Here is a 26,966-nt window from a genome sequence, read left to right as displayed (position 1 = left end):
AGAGAGGAGGAGAGGAGAGGAGGGAGGAGGAGAGAGGAGAAGAGCAGAGGAAGGAGAGCAGAGCAGGGAGGAAGAGAGGAGAGGAAGGAGGAGGAGAGATGAAAAGAGCAGAGGAAGGAGAGCAGAGGAGGGAGGAGGAGAGAGGAGAGGAGAGTGCTTCTCAACCCACAGATTCCTGTTCACCACCAATTGGTTCCTGTGCTTTCTGCTAACTGCTGTTACCATTTATCCAGCACATCATACTGATTATTACAAAAGATGTGCTTCAGTAATGTACCTCGTTAACAGTATTGTAACTCGTTAACTAACAGATTCCCATAAATTTATCTTCTGACTGAAGGTTAATAAAGTCACAATTTCTGTTGGATTAAAGAACCTACATGAGTACTAGCAAAAACAAAAAGACGAGGCAGCACATCCACCATCACTTTGAGGTCAAACATTCCCAAGTTCACTCTGACCACTGGGGAATATATATATATATATATATATATATATATATATATATATATATATATATATATATTTTTTTTTTTTTTTTACAAAAGAGAACATTATTGAAATAAATCAGCCTGGAAAGTGTGACAAAGCCATTTCTAAAGCTCTGGAACTCCAGCAAACCACCATGAGAGCCAAATGGAGAAAACCTGAAGAGTAGTGAATCTTTCCAGAAGATTCATTCATTTCATTCAAAATTCCTCCAAAAGTGAATCAGCAACTCATCCAGGAAGTCACAAAAGAACCCGGAAGAATATGTAAGGAGCTGCAGTCCTCACTCATCTCAGATAAGGTTCATGATTCCACCACTAGAAAGAGAACGAGTAAAAATGGTATCCACGACAGAGTTAGAAGATGAAAACCTGCGCTAACCATGATGAGCATAAAGACTCATCACTTGTATCACAAAACATCTCAAGCCTTCCGGGATAATGGTCTGAGGACTGATGAGGCAAAAGTGCAGCTTTTTGGAATTCATGGCTCCTGTTACATCTGGAGTAAAACTAACACAGCATTCCAGTAGTTTAAGGGTATCAGCCTGGTTGTCCCGGCTGCGTGGGGCGGGGCAAAGAGAGACCCAGTGTACAGGCAATACGCTGTAAAGGTCAACCTACTCCATGGATGTTATAAATAACCAAATAAACCAAATAAAACAATCCAAAGTATCATGTAACACACACACACACACACACACACACACACACACACACACACACACACCTATAACCATGTATCTAGTTCAGGAAAAACAACATTTGCACATTAAACATTTCAAAAGATTCACAGAGCTTTTATTAAACACAGCCCAAAGCAGACTGGTGCATTTAACCTAACATTATATCTACACTACCATTCAAAAGTTTGGGGTCACTTTGAAATGTCCTTATTTTTGAAAGAAAAGCACTGTTCTTTTCAATGAAGATCACTTTAAACTAATCAGAAATCCACTCTATACATTGCTAATGTGCTAAATGACTATTCTAGCTGCAAACGTCTGGTTTTTGGTGCAATATCTCCATAGGTGTATAGAGGCCCATTTCCAGCAACTCTCACTCCAGTGTTCTAATGGTACAATGTGTTTGCTCATTGCCTCAGAAGGCTAATGGAGGATTAGAAAACCCTTGTACAATCATGTTAGCACAGCTGAAAACAGTTGAGCTCTTTAGAGAAGCTATAAAACTGACCTTCCTTTGAGCAGATTGAGTTTCTGGAGCATCACATTTGTGGGGTCGATTAAATGCTCAAAATGGCCAGAATAATGTCTTGACTATATTTTCTATTCATTTTACAACTTATGGTGGGAAATAAAAGTGTGACTTTTCATGGAAAACACAAAATTGTCTGGGTGACCCCAAACTTTTGAACGGTAGTGTACATAGAACATATTCAGTAAAATGTAAACTTTTATTGATTGGATATTTTTATATTTCTGTATTTATTTATTTTAAATATAGAAAGTATGAAAACTAAAACCAATTATGGAAAAAATAATGGAAAGAAGAAGAATAAAGTCATCTGATCAGTAAATCGGTCACCTCTCAGTTTCAAAGTTAATCTCATACAACTTTCCCCTCTCTTGGTCTGAGTGTACGACAAATAGGATGCAACACAGACAGCATCAGTATGTGTGAGTGTGTGTGTATGAGTATGAGTGTGTGTGTGTGTGTGTGTGGGGGGGGGGGGGGGGGGGTCACTGAGTGACAGCAGACTGAATGGTCCCTGTCACTTCCTCTTTCATCACACATGCTCATCTCTGCTGTGGCACTTTACAGCAGGCAACCCCAGATGCACGCACACACACACACACACACACACACACACACACACACACACACACACACACACACACACACACAGTAACAACAGGCCAACAGAGTAGACTTCCCCTTTCCTTGAGCTAAGGCTTCGTTTCTCTCTTAGTCTCTCACTGATGGTTCGCATTCTGCTCACGGTCTGTTAGCTAACAGCTAAAAAGCCACTTTCAGCTTCAGCGATGCAAGCTTGGCCTCTCAATTTCTAAAAAACCAAAACAATGACACCATCTTCAGTGTAGTGCTACAAAACACTGTGGTTCCTCCTCCCAGGGTTCCCAAATGTGTGTTGTACCCCAAGCCTTGAGCACAGTATATTTAAAAAAAAAGTCCAGATTTATAATATACAGAGGATTTCTGTAACATTCAAGCATTGTGTTATGTTAGTGACATACTCATGTGTAATGTAAGTAACTAAAAAAAACAAAGGAATACTCCATGCACTGACTGAGCAGTCTTGTGGAAAGGATTGTGTTGTTATAGGAAAATAATCCACGCCGGGGTGGTGTGATACGAGTTGATGTGAAGCAGAGGAGTCTGGTTTATACTTGGCACACACAGAAGCAGCAGTAATGTCAGTGTCATTGTTCACACACTCACTACGTGTCTTATGTACATCTGGAAAAACTAAAATGTGACATTCACTGGATGGCACGTCACAGCCACAACCTCCCTGTGCATCAGGTTTCCAAGTCAAACTTCATGACGATAAACACACTGATGAGCTCTGTCTTTAAAACTAAGACCTTTCACAGTCGTTGTGATTGTCGTCATGATCTGCGTCTCAAACTGAAAAGCTCTGACCATACATTCTAAAATATTTATTAATCTAGAAAATCCAGAAAGCTGGTACACAAAACAATTTAATTTTTTTTTTTATTCAAACACTAAATGTAACAGGAAACTCGGTTAGTCTTAGTGCCCAATAAAGCTCTACAATAGTACACAAGTGTGTGATTTGTTACACAACGCTAATCTGTATAGCAGTGGTAAATAGACGGGGCTGAACGACAATACAGCAGTGTGTCATAGTGAAAAAGATTAAAATAACACCCACCATATTCATTTAAATGTAGCTTTCCTCCCAGTAGCAGGAAAATATTAGCACATAAAATACATCTTCGATATTTCTAGTAATAAATTGCAAAATAACTGAAAGAAACAAAAGCGGAAACTGAGTTTCTCTCTCCAACCCGTTTCTAAATCATGTGAGTCCTAGTGTGCGAATTAGTAAACTAACACACTTCTTTGCATATTAACAGTTTTAAATGACCAACAGAGTACCGTAATATTTGAGCACATTTTATAAATGCATACACAGGTCATGATGTTTAAAATAAAAGTGAGAAGACCTGCCTGCCAAACACACCTGTAATCATGGTAACCACATGAGTTACTCTGTGGGTTAGAAACAGATAAAGCCTAATCTTAGATTTATCCGAATTAGTCAACTTAACAAGATTACCTTTAATGGATGTGTGATGTAACTATTACTACTCAATGGTGAGTTACACAAAATAAATTGTGATATATATATATATATATATATATATATATATATATATATATATATATATTTTTTTTTTTTCCCACTGGATATGAGCAGTCGCGTGCTCTGCTTGGCTACTCTACTACTAGGCTATCGGCTCATATACCGTGAGTAGAGAAAAACAAAATGTCAGAGCGTGTTGCTGAACCAACCGAGGACGAAATAAAAACTCTACTAAAAAAAAAAGCCACAAAAGACAAAAAAACAACAAAATATGGAAAAAAATATTTGATGGTAAGAATGTATATATATTTTTAAATTCTATAATTGTTATTATTGCATTTTTCACAAATTGCTACTGTCATTTCACTGGTTTGTTTAGATTCTTCATCTTTAAGCATTAAAATTTGTTGAATTTTTTTTTAGACTGGTTCAAAAGCTCAAATAAGTTTAAAAATGACATAACTGAAATGTCCAAGAAATATCTAAAGCTATTCTACACCTCGGCACGACAGCAAGACGGCACTTTCTACAAAAAAATAAACAAAAAAAACCCCACTAAAGTCAATTCGTGCAGCCATCGATAGGTTTTTAAGAAGTCCGCCAAAGTGGAAATGATTTTTTCGGACGTTTTGTACAAAGGTTTTATCGAATTTGCAAAAAATGTAAAATAAAAATGCTCTTTCTCAAAATCCAGTGAATATGGATATAAGAAAACAGTTATTCCACTCAATCTCATCGTATATGACTTATACGCGCCTCGTTGGCTATCAGCTCATGTACGACTCGATTTTGTGGAATAATTGCTAATAATACACACACACACACACACACACACACACACACACACACACACACACACACGAGAGAGAGAGAGAGAGAGAGAGAGAGAGAGAGAGAGAGGATATTACATGGTTGCACAAAGATATGAAGTTTATCTTCGAGCAGTGAACATATTCACGAATGAATGAAGCGAAGTGAAAATATCAAACATATTTAACACTTTTTTGTTTACCACATAATTCCATATAAGTTCCATATGTTATTTCATAGTTTTGACGTTTTTAGTATTGTTCTACAATACAGAAAAGCCTATCACTGAGTAGGGGTGTACAAACTTTTGATTGGCATTCTGTATGTGATAGATAGATAGATAGATAGATAGATAGATAGATAGATAGATAGATAGATAGATAGATAGATAGATATCACAGCAGCTACTGTATTCCCTCTTGTCTCATCTAGGGCAGTGTATCTAACCTGAAAGTCTGAAAGTGAACACAGGAAACAGGAATGGAGTACAACACACACCAGGCTTTCCTTTATTATCATTTCCTTTCAGCGACGCTCTCTATGATGATTTGTCTCGCTCTCGCGGCAGCCATCATGTCAAACACAGCTGTCATCGTGAAAGCATCAAAGGAGAAGAAAGGCCACATTTACACAGCCCTGAGGTAATTCTGATACCCCTCTCCTTGCCAAAAGGCCCTGGATCGCTTTAATTAACAGAACAGCTGGAACAGGCAACATGGATAATTAATTCTACTGAAAACCAAGACGCCACTCGTCGAACTCAGGAATAAACTATTATATAGAGAGAACGCTTGAAAAGTATGAAGAACCTTGGAAATAATTTGAATCAGAATGTGACCATGTGTTTGAAATGTTTACAGTTGGGAACTCGGTTTAAATATCTATCAACGAGGCAGCTGAGTCGAGTTTTCAGAAATTCTAAATAAAATAAAATAAAATGGATATCCAACATCTAACTGACTTGTTATATAAAAATAGTGCAGTGAATTCAGGTGTAGCTATCTCCGTAGCCAGAAGAAAATCACAACATGGAGGTTACAAGTATTCTGAGCTTACACATTAATCATCCTTTACAGCAAGACGAGCACAAACATACAACTCCAATTCCAAAAAAGTTGGGACAAAGTACAAATTGTAAATAAAAACGGAATGCAATAATTTACAAATCTCAAAAACTGATATTGTATTCACAATAGAACATAGACAACATATCAAATGTTGAAAGTGAGACATTTTGAAATTTCATGCCAAATATTGGCTCATTTGAAATTTCATGACAGCAACACATCTCAAAAAAGTTGGGACAGGGGCAATAAGAGGCTGGAAAAGTTAAAGGGACAAAAAAGGAACAGCTGGAGGACCAAATTGCAACTCATTAGGTCAGTTGGCAATAGGTCATTAACATGAGTGGGTATAAAAAGAGCATCTTGGAGTGGCAGCAGCTCTCAGAAGTAAAGATGGGAAGAGGATCACCAATCCCCCTAATTCTGCGCCGACAAATAGTGGAGCAATATCAGAAAGGAGTTCGACAGTGTAAAATTGCAAAGAGTTTGAACATATCATCATCTACAGTGCATAATATGTAGATTTATGCACTGAAAAAGATTCAGAGAATCTGGAAGAATCTCTGTGTGTAAGGGTCAAGGCTGGAAAACCATACTGGGTGCCCGTGATCTTCGGGCCCTTAGATGGCACTCCATCACATACAGGCATGCTTCTGTATTGGAAATCACAAAATGGGCTCAGGAATATTTCCAGAGAACATTATCTGTGAACACAATTCACCGTGCCATCCGCCGTCGCCAGCTAAAACTCTATAGTTCAAAGAAGAAGCCGTATCTAAACATGATCCAGAAGTGCAGACGTCTTCTCTGGGCCAAGGCTCATTTAAAATGGACTGTGGCAAAGTGGAAAACTGTTCTGTGGTCAGACGAATCAAAATTTGAAGTTCTTCATGGAAATCAGGGACGCCGTGTCATTCGGACTAAAGAGGAGAAAGACGACTCAAGTTGTTATCAGCGCTCAGTTCAGAAGCCTGCATCTCTGATGGTATGGGGTTGCATTACTGCGTGTGGCATGGGTAGCTTACACATCTGGAAAGACACCATCAATGCTGAAAGGTATATCCAGGTTCTAGAGCAACATATGCTCCCATCCAGACGACGTCTCTTTCAGGGAAGACCTTGCATTTTCCAACATGGCAATGCCAAACCACATACTGCATCAATTACAGCATCATGGCTGCGTAGAAGAAGGGTCCGGGTACTGACCTGGACAGCCTTCAGTCCAGATCTTTCACCCATAGAAAACATTTGGCGCATCATAAAACGGAAGATACGACAAAAAAGACCTAAGACAGTTGAGCAACTAGAATCCCACATTAGACAAGAATGGGTTGACATTCCTATCCCTAAACTTGAGCAGCTTGTCTCCTCAGTCCCCAGACGTTTACAGACTGTTGTAAAGAGAAAAGGGGATGTCTCACAGTGGTAAACATGGCCTTGTCCCAACTTTTTTGAGATGTGTTGTTGTCATGAAATTTAAAATCACCTAATTTTTCTCTTTAAATGATACATTTTCTCAGTTTAAACATTTGATATGTCATCTATGTTCTATTCTGAATAAAATATGGAATTTTGAAACTTCCACATCATTGCATTCCATTTTTATTTACAATTTGTACTTTGTCCCAACTTTTTTGGAATTGGGGTTGTACCTATATAGGTGAGACTGAATGTGAGAATTCTAAAACGGTCACATACATGGTCTTCCTCTACAAGACATTACATATAGTGAGGAGGAAGACATATTCAGCATTTTCATTTTTCTTATTTAATATACTTCCAGTGCATAGATCTATGTTAAACACACACATCTTTTGAATTTGTACTTTAAATATGAACAAAGCGTTTATATTCATAAACACACAAAAAAGATATGTTTAAAAACAAAATGGAGACCACAAATGACTGACGTTATTATTTTATTACAAAGCTGCTGTTGGCAGTTACAGCTTCGAGACATCTATGGTAAGAAGGATTTGTTTATTTTGCAGCACTGCGGTTAAAATTTAGTCTACTCCTCTCAGCGAGTCACCTTCAACTCCCCAAGGATCTCTCTGATGAATTTACATTTTCAAAATCCTCTGTAAATGTTCACTAGGATTCAGGTCACAGTACCATTTGGAGAGAAGCTGAATGATATCAGCTTCTCTCCAAATGGTACTGTGACCTGAATCCCAGATGCTCCCATCACCATGCTTCACGGTGAGTACAGAACAACTCGCAACTCATCTTTCTCCAAACATAACGAGCTGAATTATTTCCAAAATAGTCCTGTTTTTGTTTATTTTTACTAAAAGTGTTCGGATTTGTCTAAATAGTTGTAGACAGACATCTCTGTGCTTGTTTTTTAGCAGAAATGTTTAGCGTGAGGTGTAGGAACAGACATGATTGTGATGCAGTTCACTGCTTACTGTTTCCTGTATAATTGTTGTTCCTGCTGTTTTCAGATCTTCCTTCAACTCTCTTCGAGTGACTGCTGCCTTCTCTCTTATCCTCCTTATCATTAATCTGAGAGAGAGCTGTGAGATCTTGTGAACAGGTGAACCACACACATCTTTTGGATGAGTAGCTGTGGTTCCATGAATGATACACCAGCGTATTATTGAACCTATTGTACTGACAGGTCTTTGCTACGGCTCTGTAACTTCTTCCATTCCAGTGTTTCATAATTTTGTCCCTGAGAGCTTTAGGAAGCTCCTTCACCTTCACCATGATGTTACTTGTGGTGTAAAATCTTTCCAACTAATGACAATATATTTTAATCAAAATCACACCAGGTACAAATTACATTAAGACAATTTTTTTTAATTTCATGGTTTGAAACAAATGTCAAAAGGCACTGTGTAAATTTAAAATGGACATAAGCACTGCAATATTAAATATAATTAAATACAGGGTGTTTCAAAAAACTTGATATTATTTGAGATGTAAATATCCCAGAAACTACATAGTCTAGGCAAATGAAACTGAACAGGCTTAATGTTGAGCAATATAAGATTTATTCCTCAAAATTTGAAGGAGAAATTCTCAATATCCACACTGCCTGAGACACAGACAGCCTTCCTCTTTGAAATTTTTGTGCCGTGTCCAAATCTGCATTGCAGTTGGTGCATTTTTAGAGAATTCTCTCATAAATGCACGCTGCACAGTCTTGTTCAACTGTGTTCGAGTGTACTCTAACACACAAAATGCCTTTTCTTTTCCAGTGAATGGCATTTCTATACTTCTCATCTCATTCTCTCTAGCTGCTTTATCCTTCTACAGGGTCGCAGGCAAGCTGGAGCCTATCCCAGCTGACTACGGGCGAAAGGCGGGGTACACCCTGGACAAGTCGCCAGGTCATCACAGGGCTGACACATAGACACAGACAACCATTCACACTCACATTCACACCTACGGTCAATTTAGAGTCACCAGTTAACCTAACCTGCATGTCTTTGGACTGTGGGGGAAACCGGAGCACCCGGAGGAAACCCACGCGGACACAGGGAGAACATGCAAACTCCGCACAGAAAGGCCCTCGCCGGCCCCGGGGCTCGAACCCAGGACCTTCTTGCTGTGAGGCGACAGCACTAACCACTACACCACCGTGCCGCCCATTTCTATACTTAAAAAGATAAAAACAAAAAACATTAAACATACAATTTTGACCTGTTTCCACACATGCTGTTAAAATTTGAGGTCAATGAACGAGAATTGGCAAAGTTATTAGATTGTGAAATGATATAAAATGTTTTGAAACACCCTGTATATTAAATAATAAAAACAAAAGTAGCTGATGATATTTGATGAAAGATATTTAATCAAATCTTTTTCAGGTATTACGAAATTATTACTATTTCTTATCTGGTTGGTGCCACCAACATCAAATTATCTCTCATTCTGAAATTATATTGCCCATTTGGAATAGTAATCATTTCTCCATATCATCTACCCTACTGTGTGATGATGAGTTCAGGCAGTGTGACGTGGTCAGTGCGCCTTTTCCAGAAAACCCGAGTGGCTGGTAGGGCTGTAACATCTAACCGACAAAATTGATAAAAACCATAATAAAAAAAATAGTTGCCAACGAATTTCATGATCGATCAGTGTCCCCAAACTTGCGGTACCCCGATCTGTTGGCCTCAGAGCATGACTTGTGTTGTAATGTAAGAAACAGTGGAAGCATGATGTCCCTGTTTGAACCGTACATACTAACAGCTTTCTATTGAGTTTTTGTAATGCTATGCCATCTAGGTGTGTGTTTACAGGAGTGTGTTCACATTTTCAAAGTTTCCAGGAAGCTTTTAGAGTAGTTCAGATTGCTGTATTTACTGTTTTGGTGAAACTGCTGTGTTGTTTTTAAGCTGTGCTGAGGAATGTCTGGTCAGATAATGAAGCTGTTTACAGAATAACTAAGAGATGCTACAAAAAAAAGCCATCTTAGCAAGTGAAACAAGATCAACTGTGAGCTACTGCTCACTTACATATCCCCCCTGCTCTCACTTATATCAGAATGCAAGCAATCGAAGGAATAGGACACTTATTATGAATGTTGACTTCAACAAATAATTAACCCTGAAACGAGTAAGTAAAGAGCAGTGTTCTCCCCAGGTATTTCAAATAGCATCCTGGTCAATGGTCATTTTGAAATAGCATTTTGCTTCTTGAAATAGCGCCAAAATCCACGCTATATGTTTCATAAATACATTCAGTCGGTAAACAGGAAGTCGATGTGTGACAGACCTGAAAACGGTATACATGGCATAGAACCCCAAGCTGAAGCTCCGTACCAAATATCAAGCAGTTGTGATTTGTAGTTGCTGAGAAAAGCGATATGAAAATTTTGTAAATCCACCCTATATGTTTTGTAAATACATTCAGTTGGTAAACAGGAAGTCGATGTGGGACAGACCTGAATATGGTATACACGGTATAGAACCCCAAGCTGAAGTTTGGTACCAAGTGGCTATAATTTGTGACTGCTGAGAAAAAGGGTGTTTCGGACGGATGGAGATACGGACAGACAGAGGTAAAAAAAATTTTTTTTTTAAATACCAGTATACATCCCTCCTTCGGAGCGGGGGTATAATAAATATATTGAATCTCATCAAATTTATTTGGTACTACCTATTATAAGATTACAGTCACAAAGTATAGGATTATTAGGGCTATTTAAATTTTCTTATTCCATTTGCAGATCATTTTAATTCTTTCTATAAATAAATGCTTAAAATTATCAAAATAATCTGCAAATAGAAGAAGAAAAAAAAGTGGAACATGTGTCTAGAAGTACATTTAATAACCTTAGGCTTGGTTTATTGTAATCTTGTAATGGGACATGCTACATCATTTGGACTGTCATTTCTTGCAGTGTGTCCTGTAGATTTGGGTTTATAAGTTTAGTAAAATATTATAATTAATCAGTTCATGTGTTGTTAATGAGTTGCTCTTAAACACAGATGCTCATTTTATTCATGGTTTCTTGTTTTTCCAGTAAAATCCATTTGTAATATTTTAAACTCTAAGTCTAGTGAACACTTTGCACGTTCCTGTGGCGATAATACAGAATTTCTGTTTAATGTTCAGTTTTATTTTTATAACTGGTGCCGAGAATGTCTGTTATTTGACATGTTTTTATCCAGTGTATTTACATGGTTAAGTTTGGAAGGTCAGTACTTTCCAGAAACTGTTCCACAAGACGAGAAGTTCTTCTAAGTTGTGTGATCTGGAGTGTAGAATGTGCTAGAACGTGCTTAAAAAGGATATTTATTTTTGGTGTCGAATGTGTTGTTACTCTTTCAGCATTTCTAATTGCTGGATTGAGTGACTTTCCTTTGTTTTGTTTCAGGAGGAGGTTTTCCAAACATTTCCTGAATTACTGTAATATCTTAAAAGAACTGCCTCCTAGAACTGCCACCTTATTGTGGTGGAGGGGTTTGTGTTCTTGAATGATCCTAGAAGCTATGTTGTCGGGGGCATTACGCCCCTGTTAGGGTCTCCCAAGGCAGACAGGTCCTAGGTGACAGGCCAGACCAAGAGCAGTTCACCAAAACCCTTATGGATAATAATCGATCAAGGACCGTGACGTCGCCTGGTATGGCACAGCCGGGGCCCCACCCTGGAGCCAGGCCCGGGGTTGGGGCTCGTATGCGAGTGCTTGGTGTCCGGGCCTTTGCCCACGGGGCCCGGCCGGGCTCAGCCCCGAAGCGGTGACGTGGGCCCGACCTCCTGTGGGTTCACCACCCACAGAGGTAGCCGTAGGGGGCCGGTGCAGTGTGGATTGGGAGGCAGTCGAAGGCAGGGGCCTCGACGACCTGATCCCCGAACACAGCGGCTAGCTGTTGGGACATGGAATGTCACTTCGCTGGGGGCGAAAGAGCCTGAGCTTGTGCAGGAGGTTGAGAGGTACCGGCTAGAGATAGTCGGGCTCACCTCCACGCACAGCTTGGGCTCCGGAACCCAGCTCCTCAAGAGGGGCTGGACTCTCCACTTCTCTGGAGTCGCCCATGGTGAGCGGCGGCGGGCTGGTGTTGGCTTGCTTATAGCTCCCCAGCTTAGCCGCCATGTGTTGGAGTTTACCCCAGTGAACGAGAGGGTCGTCTCTCTGCATCTTCGGATCGGGGAGAGGGCTCTTGCTGTTGTTTGTGCCTATGGGCTGAATAGCAGTATAGAGTATCCGGCCTTCTTGGAGTCCCTGGGAGAGGTACTGAGAGGTGCTCAGACTGGGGACTCCATTGTTCTACTAGGGGACTTCAACGCTCATGTGGGCGACGACAGTGACACCTGGAGGGGCGTGATTGGGAGGAACAGCATCCCCGATCTGAACCCGAGTGGTGTTTTGTTATTGGACTTCTGTGCTAGTCACGGTTTGTCCATAACGAACACCATGTTCGAGCATAGGGGTGTCCATAAGTGCACATGGCACCAGGACACCTTAGGTCGGAGGTCGATGATCGACTTTGTTGTCGTTTCATCGGATCTCCGGCCCTATGTCTTGGACACTCTGGTGAAGAGAGGGGCTGAGCTGTCAACTGATCACCAACTGGTGGTGAGTTGGATCCGCTGGTGGAGGAGGAAGCCGGACAGACCTGGCAGGCCCAAACGTATGGTGAGGGTCTGCTGGGAACATCTGGCCGAGCACTCTGTCGGGGAGGTCTTTAACTCCCACCTCCGGGAGAGCTTCTCCCAGCTTCCGAGGGAGGTGGGGGACATTGAGTCTGAGTGGATCATGTTCTCTACCTCCATTGTAGACACGGCTGTTCGGAGCTGTGGCCGCAAGGTCTTCAGTGCCTGTCATGGCGGCAATCCCCGAACCCGGTGGTGGACACCGGAAGTAAGGGATGCCGTCAAGCTGAAGGAGGAGTCCTATCGGGCCATGTTGGCCTCTGGGACTCCTGAGGCAGCTGACAGGTATCGGTAGGCCAGGCATGCCTCAGCTCAGGCAGTTGCGGAGGCAAAAACTCGGAACTAGGAGGAGTTCGGTGAGGCCATGGAGGAGGACTATCGGTTGGCCTCAAAGAAATTCTGGCAAACCGTCCGGTGCCTCAGGAGGGGGAAGCAGTACTCTGCCAACACTGCTTACAGTGCGGGTGGGGAGCTGTTGACCTCGACTGGGGACATTGTCGGGCGGTGGAAGGAATACTTCGAGGATCTCCTCAATCCCACGTCACGTCTTCCATTGAGGAAGCGGAGGCTGATGACTCAGAGGTGGACTCATCCATTACCCAAGCCAAAGTCACTGAGGTGGTTTGCAAGCTCCTTGGTGGCAAGGCACCAGGGATGGATGAGATCCGCCCTGAGTATCTCAAGTCTCTGGATGTTGTGGGGCTGTCTTGGCTGACATGCCTCTGCAACATTGTGTGGCAGTCGGGGACAGTGCCTCTGGAGTGGCAGACTGGGGTGGTGGTCCCTCTTTTTAAGAAAGGGGACCGGAGAGTGTGCTCCAATTATAGGGGAATCACACTTCTCAGCCTCCCCGGGAAGGTTTACTCCAGGGTACTGAAGAGGAGAATTCGGCCAATAGTTGAACCTCGGATCCAGGAGGAACAATGTGGTTTTCGTCCTGGTCACGGAACACTGGACCAGCTCTATACCCTTCATAGGGTGCTCGAGGGTTCATGGGAGTTTGCCCAGCCAGTCCACATGTGCTTTGTGGATCTGGAGAAGGCATTCAATCGTGTCCCTTGTGGTATTCTGTGGGGGGTGCTTCGGGAGTATGGGGTTCGGGGCTCTTTGCTAAGGGCTGTCCGGTCCCTGTACGAACGGAGCAGGAGTCTGGTTCGCATTGCCGGCAGTAAGTCAGACCTGTTCCCAGTGCATGTTGGCCTCCGGCAGGGCTGCCCTTTGTCACCGGTTCTGTTCATAATTTTTATGGACAGAATTTCTAGGTGCAGCCAGGGGCCAGAAGGAATCCTGTTTGGGAACCACAGGATTTCATCTCTGCTTTTTGCAGATGATGTTGTCCTGTTGGCTTCTTCAAACCAGGACCTTTAGCATGCACTGGGGCGGTTTGCAGTCGAATATGAAGTGGCTGGGATCAGAATCAGCACCTCCAAATCCGAGGCCATGGTTCTCAACCAGAAAAGGGTGGCTTGCCCTCTCCAGGTTGGTGGAGAAGTCCTGCCTCAAGTGGAGGAGTTTAAGTATCTCGGGATCTTGTTCACGAGTGAGGGAAGGATAGAGCGTGAGATCGACAGGCAGATCGGTGCAGCCTCCGCAGTGATGCAGTCGCGTTACCAGTCCGTCGTGGTGAAGGAGCTGAGCCAAAAGGCGAAGCTCTCGATTTACCGGTCGATCTATGTTCCGACTCTCACCTATGGTCATGAGCTTTGGGTAATGACCGAAAGAACAAGATCGAGGATACAAGTGGCCGAAATGAGTTTCCTTTGCAGGGTGGCTGGGTGCTCCCTTAGAGATAGGGTGAGAAGCACAGTCACTCGGGAGGAGCTCAGAGTAGAGCCGCTGCTCCTCCACATCGAGAAGAATCAGCTGAGGTGGCTCGGGCATCTCTTTCGGATGCCTCCTGGACGCCTCCCTGGGGAGGTGTTCCAGACATGTCCCCCTGGGAGGAGACCCCGGGGAAGACCCAGGACACGCTGGAGGGACTATGTCTCTCGGCTGGCCTGGGAACACCTCAGTGTTCTTCCCGAGGAGCTGGCTGAGGTGTCTGGGGAAAGGGAAGTTTGGGCTTCCATGCTCAGACTGCTGCCTCCACAACCCGGCCCCGGATAAGCGGATGAAGACGAGACGAGATTTTAAAAGAAATGCAAATTGCTTGTTAAGTTATACAGCTGAGAGATGGATAAATAAAAAAAAATGGATGATCATTGTTTGGGCCATAAACATATGCTGTTGTGCAATTAATTTTTAATTGCAGCATTAATGCTAACATTTTCCTTCTGGATCTGCAACAGTGTTGATAGCATTCCTGGTGTGAGATTAGTATTCTATAATTAATAATGCACAGCCAATAATGTTCAGTGCACAGGCTCTATATCTGTTACATTCAGCCACAGTGGAGTCACTGCAACAGATCCAGCTCTATGATGCTGAAAAATAAAAGTCATAGACCTGACCCAAATCTCACCTGTTTCAGATGGATATGGCTGAGATAATCAGGGTAAAAGTAATCAAATGCCATGTTTGATTAATGCTGTAGGATTACCAAGCAGTGATAAATAATTCATATTATTAATCTGTTTGGACACATTACCAACCTATATAATGCAGAGCTTAATGCTATAATTTTATATGTACATATGTATACACAGACACACACACACACACACACACACACACACACACACAGACACACACACAATGGGGGGGAGGATATTACACAGCATGAAGATATGAAGTTTATCTTTGAGTGGTGAACATAATCACAAGTGAGTGAAGCAAACAAGTGAAAATATTTTCAACATGAGAAGATAAACTTCATATCTTCGCACCACTATGTAATGTTCTTTATATTATATAGACACAGCCACAAAAAATATGGAAGTTAATCAAAATAATTTTAATTTTGAACCGGTTCACCATTTTGACAACACGCATCTAGTCAGTGGGAAAACACTGGGAGTGACATCATCGGAGTGAAATATCGGGAAATATTTCACTCAGAGCTACGATGTATTTCGTATGAAAAACGCGAGTTTTTTCACCACGAGAAGATAAACTTCATATCTTCAAACCAACGTGTGATTTTCATTTTATTATATAGACACATTCACACCCAAAAAGTACCCAAATTTATCAAAACAATTCATTGATTTCCTTATGAGTGACATCTAGAGATTTATGTCACAGTTTTGGTTCTCCATGTCCCGGATGTAGCTCGTATGAAAAATAAGACTGGCTTATTTCCCAGTAACATGCTCGTGTTTATATAATCTACACACACACACACACACACACTACCAGACTTAAGTTTGAACACACCTTCTAATTCAATGTTTTTTCTTTATTTTTCTGAATTTAAAAAAGTCACTTCATGTAATCTTGGATGTCGTTTCTCTCAACTTACTTTTTCAGTTCTTGACATAATATGGATTACTACAGTTGTGAGATAGAGCTATTTACTGTATTTTTATTATTTACTATTCGATCTCAAACACATTAAGAAGGCAAGAAACTTTTTACTTTTGACAAGACACACCTGTTAACAGAAAAGCATTCCAGGTGACTACCTCATGATAATGCCAATAGTGTGCAAAGCATCATCAAGGTAAACGCTGGCTACTTTGAAGAATCTAAACTATCCACAAAAAAAAGTAACACTTTTTGTTTACCACATAATTCCATTTGTTATTTCATAGTTTTGATGTCTTCAGTACTGTTCTACAATGTAGAAAATAGTCAAAATACAGAAAAATCTAGGAATGAGCAGGGGTATACAAACTTTTGAGTGGTATTGTTTATGTGATTATATGTGTCACACACACACACACACACACACACACACACACACACACACACACACACACAGAGAGCAGTTTGTTTCAATGACTGAGACTCCTAGTTGGTACACAGTCTCACTCACATATTGGCTTTCAAAGAAAAGCCAACAGAAAGTTTTTTGTTGTTGTTTGTATGTTTTTTTGTTTTTTTCACATAGACCCTCCATTTTCCCAGGCTAATTGGTAAATGGATAAACTAACAATTATAAATATGAGCATCATTTTTAATATTTGGATGCAAATCCTTTGCAGTCAAGTCAGTGACCACCTGAAATCTGGAGCCCATGGACATCACCAAATGCTGGAGTTTCCTCCCTTGAGATGCTTTACCAGGCCTTTACTGCAGCTGTATTCAGTTGCTGCTGGTTTGTGTTTCTTTCTGCCTTCAGTTTTGTCTTCAGTATATGAACAGCAGCTCATATGGGTCGACTGACTTGGCCATGAACATTCTATTTCTTAGCCTTAAGAAACTCTTGGGTTGCTTTCGTGGCATGTTTTGGGTCGTTATCTCTCTGTACTGTGAAGTACTGTCCTATAGTTTTGCAGCATTTGACTGAATCTGAGCAGAAAGTAAATCTCTATACATTTCAGAATTCATCCTGCTACTTCTATCAGCAGTCACATCATCAATAAACACCAGTGACCCAGTTCCATTGGCAGCCATACACGCCCATGTCCACCATGTTTGACAGACGACGTGGTCTGCTTTGGATCATGAGTTCTTCCTTTCATTCTCCATACTCTTCTCTTCCCATCATTCTGCCACGAGTTAATCTTCATCTGTTCAAAGGATCTTGTTCCAGAACTGAGCAGGCTTTCTTATGAAGTCTAATCTGACCGTTCTCTTCTCGAGTGTTACGAGTGGTGTGTATCTTGAGGTAAACCCTCGGTACTTACAGTCATGAAGGCGTTCCTTGATTGTAGACTTTGACAGTGGTAGGCCTACCTCCTCAAGAGTGTTCTTGACTTAGCTAGATGTTGTGAAGGAGTTTTTCTTCACCAAGAAAAGAATTCTATGATCATCCACTTTAGTTGTCTTCCATGATCTTCCAGGCCTTTTGGCGTTACTGAATTCATCAGTGCATTCCTTGATTTTAAGAATGTACTAAATTACTGAAGAAGAAGAAGAAGAAGAAGAAGAAGAAGAAGAAGAAACCTTTATTTGTCACATGCACACTTCAAGCACAGTGAGCCAAAATTAAAATTAATGCTATCTCTCTGATAGGTCGGTTTTGTTTTTTCAGCCTAATGATGGCCTCCACTTTCATCGACACCTCTTTGGACCGCATACTGCGAGTTCACATGTACAGCTGACAAAAGCAAATTCAACACTTGGAACCAAGTCTTTTCTCTCCTTCATTTGTAATGAAACAACGAGGAAGCAAGTCGTAACTGGCCAGGAAACTGCTCATCAGTCAAGCTGTCTATTTTTGAGCCTGTGTAAATAAAAATGACTGTAATTCTTAAGTGGTTAATGCAATATTTTTGTGAAATGCTTTGAATTAAAGCTGAAAGTCTACAATTCAATTACATCTTGATTGCTTGATTTCAAATCCATTGTGGTGGAGTTCAGATTAAAAAAAAAAACTATGAAAACTATGTCACTGTCCAAATACTTATGGATTTGACTATTATACAGGGTTTGATTCTGCATAGAGACACAATGAATCACGGTGCAATAATGTGATGTGTATCATTGAAATATGAGATTTACATTGTGGGCATCGGAATTCTATTAATTATGCATCGAATACAACTGCACTGTTTGAACAGCTGAGATCTGAATCTGCAAAACACAGAGTTAAAATATATACTAACACATGCTGGACTTGATAGCACTGGAGCACATTGACTGATGCACATTATATCTGATATGGTTACACAGCCAAACAATGCAGCTGTAAAACTTAAAGATCTCTTCAGTAGCTTTTAAACGACACCAGCTCTGTACCATGTCCCATTCCTGAAAAAGAGGACATGGAACTTCGGAGCTTTATTTCCGGTGAAAGTCCAATTTCACATACTTGAGGTGGCAGAGACCTCTGCCTCCAGTCAGCATGGAACAATCCTTAATCTGTTATTAAAATAAATGATGATGCAAACAAAAAGTTAACTGGTACTAAATGAGAACCACAGTTTCACAATGGACTCAATTTTCATACCTGAACTGAACAAATTATTGGAATTTTGAAATTATTAACCTGCATACAAACATTAAAAGCTGCACACTGTAGTATTTCCTCTTTCCTTTCCTTCAGCATCCACATCTGCTCTTGTATCAAATTATGATTTGCACCCTTCATGTTCCTGCTTGTCGTCAGGCTGCATTTCCTGATTTGCTGGAATCTTCCAGATAAACCATTTTCCAACTAAATCCAGAGCAGTTGCAACACACTTGTGGGCGTGAGAGTGCCCTCAACTGTGCCACCTGTCTCTTTTATTGACAAGTGGGCACATGTCTAAATAGAGCTTGTGGCAATTAACACCTTTAACACTTTCATGTCCCGGCTCTCCACTAGGTAAGAGTGACAACTTTGCAGAACGTTGTCGTCACATACAATTAGCACAAAAATCAGCACTCTGCACATCACCTGACAGCCTTACTAGTCCTCAGTAACGTGGGTTCGGCTTCCCATGGTGATCTCATTTGGTTGCAGCATTATGACTGTCCACCGAAAGAACTGCAACAGCAGAGTGTACTGGAAGGTGGAAAATGACAAGTGAAAGGAACTCAGGAGAGGACATGTATCAAGGGAACACACCGAGCCCCCACAAGCTCATTATGCAAAGCCATTTATGTGTTCATTCACAGAATTCTGGCATTTGCTCTAAACAGCCCTAATTATGTTGTGTTTAAAAATAAGTAGTTCAGATCATTATAGAATATAATAATGAGGCAGACTGATAAGAAGCTGTGGATAAGAGACACTGATGTTGCTGATCAACAGAATCACAGAAGAATAACTACAATTCCAAAAAAGTTGGGACTCTGCATAAACCGTAAATAAAAACAGTATGCAATAATTTGCAAATCATTGAAACCCTATATTTCATTGGAAATAGCACAAAGACAAGATATAAAATGTTGAAACTGATAAATTTTATTGTTTTTTGAAAAATATATGCTCATTTTGAATTTGATATCAGCGACACATTTCAAAAAAGCTGGGACATGGGCATGTTTACCACTGTGTTGCATCACCTCTACTTTTAATAACACTGTAAACGTTTGGGAACTGAGGAGACAGGTTGTTCTAGTTTTGAAAGTGAAATGTTGTCCCATTCTTGCCTGATATACAATTTCAATTGCTCAACAGTTCGGGGTCTCCTTTGTTGTATTTTGCCCTTCATAATGCGCCAAATGTTTTAAGGGAGACAGGTCTGGATTGCAGGCAGGCCAGTTTAGCACCCAGACTCTTTTACTTCGAAGCCATGCAGTTTTAATATCTGCAAAAAGCAGTTTGGCATTGTCTCGCTGAAAGAAGGAAGGCCTTCCCTGAAAAAGATTTTGTCTGGATGGCAGCATATCACTCTGAAATGTGCATATATTGTTCAGCATTAATGATGCCTTCTCAGATGTACCGGTACAAGCTACCCATGTCATGCGCACTAATGCACTCTCATACCATCACAGATGCTGACTTTTGAACTGTAAACTGATAACAAGCCAGATGGTCCCTTTCCTCTTTAGCCTGGAAGATGTGGTGTCCATAATTTCTAAAAAGGATTTCTACTTTTGATTCGTTAGACCTCAGGACAATTTTCCACTTAGCCTCAGTCCGTCGTAAAAGAGCCTTGGCCCAGAGAAGGTGGTGGTGTTTCTGGATATTGTTCATATCTGGTTTTAACTTGCATTTCTGTCAGGACCACATTGTACAACTTCAGTCTTTTGTTGCCCCGTCCCAACTTTTCTGAAACGTGCTGCTGACATCACATTCAAAATGAGCATGTATTTTTTCAAAAAACAAAAATTTATCAGTTTCAATTTCATTTGATATGTTGTCTTTGGGCGGCACGGTGGTGTAGTGGTTAGCGCTGTCGCCTCACAGCAAGAAGGTCCTGGGTTCGAGCCCCGGCGCCGGCGAGGGCCTTTCTGTGTGGAGTTTGCATGTTCTCCCCGTGTCCGCGTGGGTTTCCTCTGGGTGCTCCGGTTTCCCCCACAGTCCAAAGACATGCAGGTTAGGTTAACTGGTGACTCTAAATTGACCGTAGGTGTGAATGTGAGTGTGAATGGTTGTCTGTGTCTATGTGTCAGCCCTGTGATGACCTGGCGACTTGTCCAGGGTGTACCCCGCCTTTCGCCCGTAGTCAGCTGGGATAGGCTCCAGCTTGCCTGCGACCCTGTGGAACAGGATAAAGCGGCTAGAGATAATGAGATGAGATGTTGTCTTTGGGGGCGGCACGGTGGTGTAGTGGTTAGCGCTGTCGCCTCACAGCAAGAAGGTCCGGGTTCGAGCCCCGTGGCCAGCGAGGGCCTTTCTGTGTGGAGTTTGCATGTTCTCCCTGTGTCCGCGTGGGTTTCCTCCGGGTGCTCCGGTTTCCCCCACAGTCCAAAGACATGCAGGTTAGGTTAACTGGTGACTCTAAATTGACCGTAGGTGTGAGTGTGAATGGTTGTCTGTGTCTATGTGTCAGCCCTGTGATGACCTGGCGACTTGTCCAGGGTGTACCCCGCCTTTCGCCTGTAGTCAGCTGGGACAGGCTCCAGCTTGCCTGCGACCCTGTAGAACAGGATAAAGCGGCTAGAGATAATGAGATGAGATGTTGTCTTTGTACTATTTTCAAAGAAATATAGGGTTTCCAAGATTTGCAAATATTCACATTGTGTTTTTATTTACATTTTACACAGTTTCCCAACTTTTTTGGAATTGGGGTTTAATTACGAATAGAAAATTGACAGTATATATAATTTCCCTTCACTGGAACCAAGAGAGGTGGCACGCTGGTGTAGTGGTTAGCACTGTCGCCTCACAGCAAGAAGGTCCTGGGTTCGAGCCCAGCAGCCGACGAGGGCCTTTCTGTGTGGAGTTTGCATGTTCTCCCTGTGTCCACATGGGTTTCCTCCGGGTGCTCCGGTTTCCCCAACAGTCCAAAGGCATGCAGATTAGGCTAATTGGTGGCTCTAAATTGACCATAGGTGTGAATGTGAGTGTGAATGGTTGTTTGTCTCTGTGTGTCAGCCCTGCGATAACCTGGCGACTTGTCCAGGGTGTACCCTGCCTCTCACCCATAGTCAGCTGGGATAGGCTCCAGCTTGCCTGTGACCCTGTAGGACAGGATAAGCGGCTACAGCTAATGGATGGATGGATGGATGGAACCAAGAGACCCAAAACCTGTTCATGACGATGCTCCTGTACAAAATGTGAGTTCCAGGAAGACACGGTGTGTTAAGGTTGGAGTGAAGGCCTCAAGTGTCCTGCACAGAGCCCTGACCTCAACCTAATTTCCATATACATTATGCTACATCATCATCATTTTACATCAAATCACAAACCAGTGCAACCAGCTGGACGTAATCAGGACCCGTGTTCAACAAACAGATTCCATCCTTGTATAAGTGTCAACTATATAAAGCTTCTTATCAAAGCATATCAAACTGCTGGTTGTACGAGTGGCACTGGCATCTACTCATCTCCCTGCTGCTGAGACAAACTTTCACTGTGAAGCCACAGGGGACTGGACACTCTCCATGGCCAAGCACGTCCGGGTGAACATATGTCTCCGTTTCTAACCCGATAGATAGATAGATAGATAGATAGATAGATAGATAGATAGATAGATAGATAGATAGATAGATAGATAGATAGATAGATAGACATGCTTGTAGCTGTAATTTTTTTTGGCATTTTCCTGTGTTGGTTGGAGCCCAACTGGGGGCGCATTATGTAATTCAACACCCACTGTGAGCGTGTATAACGACAGCTCTTTCCCTCTCTCTCCATCCCTCCCTCCTTTCTTCTTTCCATCTTTACCTCCCCCACATTGTACCTTTATCTTCAGCTTCTCTTGCACCTTCGCTCTCACTATCTCTTGCTCTCTCGTCTTTCTCCTTCTACCCACTCCAATTCCATTGTGTTCTTGCGTTATTTTTAATCCCTGCATCCGTCATCTCTTCCTCAGCCTCTCCCTCCTTCATTCTCCTGCAGTTTGTCCTTAACCAGGAATGAAACTGTGATGCCAAGAATGGTAATGACATCATTATCTTATGCAGCTTTCTCGGTGCCCTTTAGGTTTTTATATGTATATCCTTTGCCCTTATGGATATGTGTGTAACCAGCACAGATTGAAAGAATATGATAGAAAGATAGTCGCTTTTTAATTTCATCACCCCCCCCACACACACACACAACATCTATCTCTTCTTTCCCAAGCGTCCTTTCATGGCAAAAAGATGGCTGAGGTTCCCTCCATATGAAGCAAGTGGTATTCATCGTTATGTGGCGTATCTTACATTGCTGAAATGAATCACTTGCACACACCAACTTCCCACTTCAAAAAGAAATATGCCAAATGTTCTGCCATCTCATATGTAATTGTTTGGGGTAAGAAAAGGAAATTTCTCCAGTACAGTATAATAAATAAGACACCACTGTCAACTTGGTGTAATATACACTGCATATTTACTATCCATACCAATACATACTCCACCTCCATACAGATTTAAGATTATCAAACATTACGAGATCCAAGGTTACAGTACTGATCACTCCCATCCCAAAATCCTAGTGCTAATCCTAGTGCATCTTTCTGGTGGTACAGAGACCCTTCATTCCTGACCACAGAAAGAGCTTAAACTGGTACGAGTGTGTACGAGTGTATAATGAAGACCAGGTCTGTCCTCAGTCCTAGCTGTGATGTAAGCTGTGGGCTTGTGCATGGTGGACTTCGGCTTTCCATCAGCCCCATGACACACCCAGCACCCCCAAGAGAGCATGTGTCATAACCCTGCACTGCATGACCTGCCTGTCCAAACTGCAGGACTTTCCTGCAACTCACAGGAATGACTGGAAAGAGATGTACAGAATAAGATACTTCCTGGTTTCTTGTATTTCACAATATTTTTTATTTTATTCAAAAAAAAAGGACCATCAGCAAATACCAACAGGGTTAAATCCCCAATGCTCAGTCAGGATTTATAGTGATTAAAAAAAATATGTGCTGATGAACCCAAAAGAGCGGTGTAAGAGTTCCTTTAGCACTGTAGGTGTTAATGAAATACTGGAGATCTTTTCTGAACTACAATGCAAACATGCAGCAGATCCATCAGGCTCTTAATGACAGGTTGATGGCAGGCAATTTTACTGCCAATAGATCAATCAAAATATAATGCGGTTAAGGATAAATACAATGCTTATTTTATTAAATTATACATTTACCTCCCTTTTGAACCACCCACCTCTGACCACATATAAACACACCCTAAATTCAATCATATAAAGCAGCTAGGTTTTTTTCACCTGATTGGCCGTGTAATGTACTGGTGATGGGAACTGGTGTGTTTTTCACAGGAACCGTGATGCTGCAGCTACGGCAATAAAGAAGCTACAGAGCGACAGAACAGGGATGAGATTACTGAATTACTAAAACTACTTGATTAATTACTAAACACAATCATCAGCATCATTGTCAAATATCAACAACACAGGACTGAAGGCACCACAGTGGGGCAGGAGGGCAAGCCTGCTAAGACTCTTATCTCTGAGAACAATCCGAGGTGATTCACGAGGATCCACTGAGCCCATCAACAGCACTCCATTAGCTTTACAAAGAACATTCGCAGACATCGGACTTCCCAAAGACAAGCAGACAAAAGCTTCATATCATACAAATAAACAATGTCTCGGTAATCACCATGTACTGTAAGTGACAGAAAAATGGACACAGTGTTGTACGTTATATAGAACACATTCGATCCAATCTTGCTGTTTTCTTCCACATATTCAAACACTTTTCTTAAGATTAAAAAAAAAAAAAAAGTGTATGCAAAGAAATCTGCTGCGTGTTTAAACTCTCCCACGCGCACTCGGTCTACCTGTTTACAGAGCAGAGCGGCAGACTGACTGCTGGCTGAGCTGCAGCTGAACCGGATTCCCCTGGAGCGAGGCAGTCCCGTCGGGAAACACCTGGAACTCCCCTCAGCGCGAATCTCTCTCTCTCTCTCTCTCTCTCACACGCACACACACTCACACACTGCGCCCGGAGACATGCTGCTGCAGTGATCACCACAAAGCACACAGCTGGCACCACCACCACGTCTGACAATCTGTCCTTCTTTTTCTTTTGCTTTCTATCTTTAACCAGTCTCAAACAAGCTGCTCGATTACTCTCACTCACTCCCTCGCTTCTCCCTGGCTACTGTTTACAAGCCATCCACCCTCCCTCTCCCTCCGTCTCTCTCTCTCTCTCTCTCTCCCCCCCTCCCTTGTGCTCTCTCTCTCTCTCTCGCTCTCTCTCTTCAGTACTCTTTCTTGGTGTTTTAAATCCCTTAGCTAAATCAGTGAAAACCCTACACAGACTTCACATCCAAAGATTCGACAGGGGCAGAGGTGATTCTAGAGTCTGTTGTGGCCCCAAGCAAAAATTTCCAGGGGGCCCTTCTGACCAGTGTTCATCACCAATATATTATAAATAATCTGACACCAACGAAAAATGTATGAAACCAAAGTTTTTTAAATTCCAAATGTGAAAATACAATAGTAAAGAACAATAAAAACAATAAAAAACAAAATAAATAAGCCCTCGGGCCCTGACTCTCGGGGGGCCCCTGGGCCAGGGGGCCCCAAGCAGTTGCCTGCCTTGCCTGTTCACAAGCTGCGCGTCTGGACAGGGGAGGAAACGAGAGACAGACAGACAGACAGACAGAGAGAGAGAGAAGCTAAAGAAAGCCTGTCTTCTAATTCCACTCTGTAACACCAGCAGTAAACACCGAGAGAGGTTGTGAGACTGTCCAAGTCAGATTAACTGCTAGCACTTGTGTTTATGCGTCCCCACAGCTATTAATACACCTACATCTAATCAGCCTACACACACACACAAACCTGAGGTATGGTTTAGTCATACTGCAGGGCAGCAGTTTCCCATACTGCGAACACAAAGACAAGCTCACACACCCAAACCTCAATCTCTAACAGGTCTGTACACTGTAGCGCGAGGGTTCCGGTCCTGGACATCGCTCAGCATACAACTCTTTAATCAGTTCGGAAAAGACAACTCAGAAAATTATATTTTTCTTGACACGGAATGAAAAAAAAAAGAGAAAGCATGCAAAAAAAGACCTCTGAAAATTTGGAGGAGCCCTTAAAGGTAGAGCCCCACAGGAGAAAGGTTCCCAAATAAAACCAACAAGCAAAGTGCAGACATGGTGCTTTAAACTTCATGAAAACAAAGACAATATTGTCAGAGGCGATTCTAGAGTCTGTTGTGGCCCCAAGCAAAAATTTCCAGGGGGCCCTTCTGACCAGTGTTCATCACCAATATGTTATAAATAATCTGACACCAACGAAAAATGTATGAAACCAAAGTTTTCTAAATTCCAAATGTGAAAATACAATGGTAAAGAACAATAAAAACAATCAAAAACAAAAGCAATAAGCCATCGGGCCCCAACTCTCGGGGGGCCCCTGGGCCAGGGGGCCCCAAGCAGCTGTCTGCCTTGCCTGTTCACAAGCTGCGCGTCTGAATATTGTTCAGACTTGGTCAGCTGACCAATGATAACCGAAACTGAAACTATTATTGCTGTTATTATGAAGTGCATCTGCACAGCTTAACAAACTTTTTTTGTGTGATTAAATTGTATTGTTCTGTCAGGAAAAATGACTTTACTGACACTTTATTCTGTTTAACTCTGATGTAATCAATCTTTTTAATTACCCCAGAGTTACTTTATACCCCCAACCAGTTGCACTACCAGTTGCTGTGATGTTTTACAGAATCTCAGCTCAGATAAGGATCAGATCCTTCATGAGCTGCAGGAGGAGTTCCGGAAGCCAGCGAAATCTTCAGCACTTCAGTGCAGGGGGTTTGAGAAATGCTGCTTTATGACACGTAGAAAAAATGAAACATAATCGAATTGTCCATGAAGGCTTACTGTGAATGTTTCGAAAGTTTAGCAGAAGTATGTCAGGGTGATCAAGCTTAGCCTATAATCTTGAAAACATTTCACACTCCAACAATGAAATGCAGGCATTCCTTCATCTACGGAACACAAAGGGGAAATCACGGGGGGACTCCAGCTCAAGACTGCACCCGCAGTCAGAAATTCCATAGCAACAGCCAAAGGAAGAGCTGAGCGTCTTACGCAAGAGAATGAAGCTCTGCCAGAAGACACTCTCTCTCTTTCTCTCACACACAC

General features: G+C 41.9%; 1 protein-coding gene across 4 annotated transcripts in view; it reads right to left on the bottom strand.

The window, feature by feature from the left end:
- hivep1 (HIVEP zinc finger 1) overlaps positions 1–26,966 on the bottom strand; it is a 114,312-nt gene that overhangs the window by 51,951 nt on the left and 35,395 nt on the right. The window lies entirely within an intron of this gene.

This window comes from Neoarius graeffei, chromosome 16 (assembly GCF_027579695.1).
Source record: "Neoarius graeffei isolate fNeoGra1 chromosome 16, fNeoGra1.pri, whole genome shotgun sequence".
In the NCBI taxonomy this organism is placed as follows: Eukaryota; Metazoa; Chordata; class Actinopteri; order Siluriformes; family Ariidae; genus Neoarius; species Neoarius graeffei.
Note: the sequence above shows the minus strand (reverse complement) of the source record. Positions and strands in the feature narration are given on the sequence as shown.